We start from the raw sequence: 6,355 nt of genomic DNA, 5'->3' as shown, positions 1-6,355 counted from the left end.
CATTTTCCTAGGCATCTCCTTAGAGGTGCTAAAATGAGATCAGCACTCCCAGCAAACGTACAGATACTTGTGATCCAGTCCTCTTTTCTGTGTGCTGATGAGCAGTGAGTTCATAATGTTGACAGTTGACATTTTGTCACTTGGCATCTGCTGATGTGTGTGAGATAGAGCAAGCTCCCTAGAAGTCTGCCCTGCATTCTGCAAATACAGGCGGGCATCACTGTATGCAGTTACTGTGATGTGTATTTTTAGGGTTGTCCCAGTGATTATAACTAATGCAGACATGAGGCATGTTGAGATGGCTGCTTGTGAACACAGGTATGTTCATTCAAAAGCTTAGGGAAGGCATTGGTTTGTTTCCTAAGAGAGATTCTGTAATGGTGATTTCCTACCTACTTTGTCCATGCCTTTTGTGTGGCAAAGCGATTAACTAGGCAGCTATTAAATAAGAGTTGTTTCATTCATGCCCAAGAAATCCTGACTTAGTGATGAAAATTGCAAGTTTTGCCTTGTCCTTTTTCCCCATTGCTTTTTAGAAAAGGTAGCACTGTGCAGACTTTGAATCTTCCAAGTTCTGTTCAGCCTGCAAGCAGATGGGCTGTGAAAGCAGCATCCTGACAGTGGAGCTTCTACCAGTGGACAAAAGTGCTGCTTCTGCAGGATGCCTGTGTGCCACTACTTAGAGACTGTTGGCTGTGAGGTTTCTCTGACACTCTTGTGAACCCTCCCAGGGACAGATGGGTTTGCTCTTGAATGGCTCCATTCTTTTCTCTTTGTGAATAGAAGGGGCACTTGTTAATTTGCCCTGACTGCAGTCATGCACCACAGGCGTCTGCTTTGTCACCCCTCCTGCTGACCATGGCCTCAAGGCCAGGAGGGCTCATACTCTCAAGAAGTGTGTACTTACTGTATCTGTCCAGAATGTCTTCCGGGAGGAGAGGGATCACAGCTGAGCAGTGCTGTGTGCTTCCCCTTGTCTTGCTCCAACCTGGGAATTAAACAGAAGGCTTCTAGTGAACTTTCTTGGTAGAAGCAACTGTTGGAAGTTAGAGAAATAAAACTCTTGTTCTCCTTCGTTGAGGAATCTTATCAAAAGCCATGTAAGCAACAATTGGTTTTGCAAGTCTTCAAATTTGCACGTGAGCTATTATAAAATTATTTGTGGGTTTTTAAGTTGGATTACTGAAATGCAGTGTACCTAAGGCAATGTCTGAAGAATGTCTGGAAACTTTCCCTAAGAGAACAAACCCATTTCTTGTTCTTTTAGTCTCTTCAGACCATGCTTTGTTTGTAGACTGCTCTCAGAATTCTCAGACTGCGCACCAATTGCCCGTGCATTTCCAAACATAAGAAAAAGCAAAGTTTTGAGCCATCAACCTCAGTAATACATCCTTCTTCTTCTGTTCTTCATTACATCTTCACAAATCTGATCAGCTGCTATTCTTCTGTGCACAACATATTTAGTTAAAGAACAATGTTCTGCTGCCCTCAGACCCAGTATGTGTTCCTTCCTCCTGCGTGCTGACCTTTGCATGATGTAGCAGGGCTGTTTTCCAGGACAACTGCCTATAAGCTCATAGGCCTGAAGGATTTCAGGCAAATGAGGTTATGTTATTGTCAGCTTTAGAGTCTTTGAAATACCTTATTAGCAAACACTGGGTTCTGTGGTAATTTGTCTGGAGGTTAGACCAGGTGTATAGCTTACCCCCAGATAAATAAGGCTTAAATTGTTATTTCATCACAGAGAGATCAATCTCTGTAATTTAGGTGACTGAATTTGTACAGTGGGTATGCAAAGAAAATCCCTTTTTCAGAACAGCTATAAACTGATAGTGCAATTTGTGTTGTGAACACTGCTCACTGTATTAAATTGTCTATAAGAATACACACAGCCTTTTGAACTGTGCCCACAAGATGCCCATAGGAGAAAAGCTAAGCCTTCAGATGTGTGTGGAAATGTTCTTTCCTACACTGAGTATGAGACTTTGGGAATTGTTTTCCTTGCTTTTCCAGGAATTTGGTATATAACACAATACAGCATCTGGTAAAAGTTTAACTGAAAAATCACTTATTTCTAAATTCAGATAATTTCTCTCCAGTTAAAATGTATCCTAAGCTGCGTGCTTTTCTGGCACTGGGTAAGTAACAAATTGCATTGCTTGCCTCTCGAGATGAATTTTAGAGTAATTCACTACACTGTGTACAACATCACCTAGAAGCCACAACACAAGTGATAAATAGTAGGTGGTTAGCAGTGGAGGGAGAGGGCAAGGTCCTTCAAAGAAAAAATACCCTGCAAAGACATAAGATAGCAACGTCATCATCAAAAATGTGAATTCCATATCCCCAGTGGAAATTCCTTGGTAAGCAGACCCGGGGAGGAGACAAAATTAGCAGTCAGAAGCAAAGAGTCTGTGGTCCCAACAGGGAAACTGAGGTCGCATCTGACACCTGTTGAAATCCACACTTGCGAATCTAGCGGTCGTTAGGTTGGATTCTTAATCACCAGAAAAATGGTTTACTTCAATGTATCATCTCAAGGGGAAAGGACAGAAGAAATCTGAGGTAGAAACAGAGACAAATGACTCTCTCTGCTTCAGGTAATGCCGAATACAGGAGGAGCTCCCTCAGCTCTGCGCGGGAGCCCAGCAGGTAATATCAGTTGCTTTAGCCTCGTGCAGGCACCTGAAAGGCACTGCAGTTTTGGTGGTTGTAATTTCAGTGCTGAATGGACCAATTTAAAATGCTGTAAATCCATTGAGCAAAGTATTAAATTTGATCCAATGCAATTTTATATGAATTTTAGAAAATTAAAAGCAAAGACTACAGCTGTTTTCTGAAAATACAAACAGCATGAAGTATTTTCTTTCCCATGATCGTCAGTAATGATTTAATTTTCCAGTGACAGGAATACTACACAAATACATTTCTGCAAAATGAAATCCTTCCAGGTTGGGGTTTTCCTCTTCTCTCTCTGCTGCTCCCATTCTGTGCTCTTGGAGCAGGCAAAAGAACATGAATTTTCACGTTAATATTTCTTGCTTTTGTTCAGCATCTTTTCCTGCTCCCCTACACAGCACCAGAAACGCTCATGTTAGTGTAATATTTTTGTCAAGAGTCTGTACCCAGCAAAAATGTCACTGAGTTCTGAAAGTAAGAGTTCTGTTACGGTTGGTGATGTTAGAGGCTTGGCTGATGTGGTGAATAGGATGCAGAATATGCCGCAGGTTTCAACACAGTGGAGGAGTTATCAATAGAATAATGGAGAGCAAACAAGGAGTCTTGCGCGTGCTCTTTTTTCTGGGTGCTTTCCAGATATCACAGACGGAGTGTAACACTGTGTTTCTGTCTTGTGGGAGGAAAGCCTCGCTGCGGCCAGCAGCCAAACTCCCTGCAAAAAGAGAAAGGAAGGCTGCTCCCATAGCAGGGTGTGAAAAACTGACCTTCTAGAATAGCAGTTTTAAGTAGCTGGCAGGTTTTGTTCAGCTGCGGGAAGGAAGGCGCTGCTGTGTTGGGGCGAGCAAGTTGTGCTCTTCGCCGGAGGAATGCGTGGAGTGTGTTGAAAGGAAAGATAGGGAAACACAGCCTGGAATGTGATAGAGTGGATATAAAATAAGTGAAGACAAGTGTCCTCATGCTGGCTGCAGTGGTGACGTGCATTATCTCAACGTGTTATCAGGAGATAGATGTTTGCATTCCCATGGGTCAGTGCAAGTTGTCACAGTTTCAACTTCCAGCTTTTTCTGATGGAAATAACGTCACAGGGTGAAGAATGCACAAAAAGCCCTCGGCTTGCTTGTGCAAACGTGGTGGCACAATCTTGAAGGTCCTCTGGAGGACTTAGCATTGCAGTGTGAAAGTATGTCAGTTAGTTTTCAGTGGTCCTTTACTTCTATTTATAGCAAGCAAGTTGATTAAGATATTTTATTGCACGCCTTTTCCTACTCTTTATAATTCTTTGCTTGTGAGTGTCAGTAATTTTTTTGCAGGGGGGAGGGAGAGACAGATTCCTGTCACAAGGAACTCCATTCGAGGCATGCTGTGAGCACTTTCTCTTCATTGCTCTCTTGGAGTGGCCAGTAGGAGCCCAAAGCCTGGCACCTTCCATCCCAGCCCAACCATTTGAAGCTAATGAATTTTGCAGGAGCAGTTAGCAGGTTTTGTTATCGTTTCAGTGTGAAACAAAAACAAATAGAACCCGAGAAGTTTTTCCAAAATGCAGTTAAGCAGTTGTCATTGTTTCTGATCTGCTGATCAATTGCTAGCAGTAATTAAAGGATTCCTATAGATCTGCTCCACAGGTCCATAATAGACAGAAAAGGAATGTGTGGCATGAAATCTCAATTCCTGTATTTACTGTTTGTTGTATCTGTTCCTGGGTGTGTGAATATTCCATCTGATAAGGCGAAACACCCTGTGATACCAGTCATTAGTCATGATTTCATATAATTACTGTAGCAATTTCTTTGGTAGCTAATGTGTCCCACGCACCTGTGCTTAATGAAGCCATTTCCTGTCAAAGTTGTGATTTTTAAGGGATATATGGTTAGCCCATTGCAGTAGGTTACTTCACTATTTGAGTTCTGTTGTACCTACTTCTTCTGCAAGTGCAGTACCACAGCACAAAAAGAAATGAAATTCCAAAGTTATGTGTTTGTCCTAGTGAATTATTTATGTTGGCATCTCTTGTACAGCGTAGTACATATTCCAGAGTTCCCATCTCCCTGCTCTCTTTTAACTATCTCCTGTCCTGTGTTATCCTGTAGATACAGGAAGGGGAAGGTCGAACACCTCAGCCTTGAGTCAAGCACGCTGGGCAGTTTTTTGGCAGGATTTTTCCATGCAGCTGTGTTAAAGTTTTAGCCATCAGCGCCCAGCCTTGTTTTTCAGTCTAAGATAACTTCTGAGTCCGGAATTGCGTATTGTGCTGATCTGTGGGCTTGTTTTGTGTATGAGTGAATGGGGAACGTGTGACGTTTCTTTTCTTTTCACGGTTGAAATCAAATATGAACTCCAGTCTGAAAATACAACTGATACACTTGGGGTGGTTTTGTTGTGGGCTTTTTTCTGCTTCTTTTAAAAAGCCTGGTTTAGAGGGGGAAGCAAAGCAATAAGAAAAGAGTGGGCTTGGTTAGGAATTTCGATACAACAGAAAACTCTAAAATTGGAGAAGCAACATAGAAATGCTGCAGGAATTAACTTCGGTTTTTGTGAATCTCTTAAAGTTGGAGGCTTACATACCTGCAAACCACCGGTTTCCCTGCAAGAAATGATCCAATCATCATTTAGTTGTGCCTGGTGATAGCATCATATCTTTTCATGCGCTGGCAACTGGGACTTACTTTAATTTCTTTTGATAGATTTCATCTAGAGATTCCTAGATTAAATAAACATAGATGATCCAAATGGCTTTAAACTGATTCCCGTATAAGAAAAGATTTGGGAAACAAAATACCAAAAAGCTGCAGTAAGAAGTAAGCATTTTGCTTGTTTGCCTTCTGTTTAAAAACTTAGAATAAAACTCTGCAGCTCCAACAGGCTCAGTGCCTGATGGTTGGTGTGCCAGGTGTTGGGTACTCCGGCAGTGCAAAGCGCAGGGTTGACTCCAGGAAGTGGTGCAGATGTTTGACAGCAGTGCCAGCCGGTGAAGGAGTGAACCCTGAGGAAATGTGTTTCTAGTTCCCTGTATACTCTCAGATTGCTTTTCGCATCTCGGTATTTATCGACGTGCAACACACAACATAATTTTTCCAGTGAAAAAATTAGTATTTACCCACACTTCTCTCACTGTAATATTTGAAATAATAGGACATCATTATTTTCTGTGCTCAGAGTAGGAAATAACTATGACAACTCCAATACCACGGCTTGATTAATATTGGATTCTTAATAACAATCTCTACACATAGATTTCCGTACCAGGATGAGTCATTTCTGCAGGCAGAGTTGATTCCGGGTGAGCCAATGGCTCCATGGCAACTCAGAGAAAAGCGTCTGCAGAGAAAGGAGCCGGCGTTGCCTCCTGACGTGCAGGTAGGGCTTTGTGCTCGGAGCTCTTCAGCCCGCCTCGCTGTGCTGTTTGCCTGGAGCTGGTCAGCCAAGTGTAGCCACAGCCTTACACAAAACCTCACAATAACGTGAGCCAGCTGATTCTGAAAGTTAAACTGTGCGGAAAGTACACAGGCATGAATGGTCTGCGTAGGCTGAAGTACGAGTTACTTCACTCCAACACACTTTCCACTATGGCCAGTAATATGAAAAAACATTGAATGCTAGTAGTGGAATTCCTGTCAAGGGAAAGCTCCTGCTGGAAGTTCACCAGGAGCTTTGCTTGAGTAAGGGCTGCAGAATTTGG

The sequence above is a fragment of the Lagopus leucura genome, unplaced genomic scaffold (genome assembly GCF_019238085.1).
Source record: "Lagopus leucura isolate 7727_CA_CO unplaced genomic scaffold, USGS_WTPT01 Super-Scaffold_100017, whole genome shotgun sequence".
Lineage (NCBI taxonomy): Eukaryota > Metazoa > Chordata > Aves > Galliformes > Phasianidae > Lagopus > Lagopus leucura.
This window is presented reverse-complemented; position numbering follows the sequence as displayed.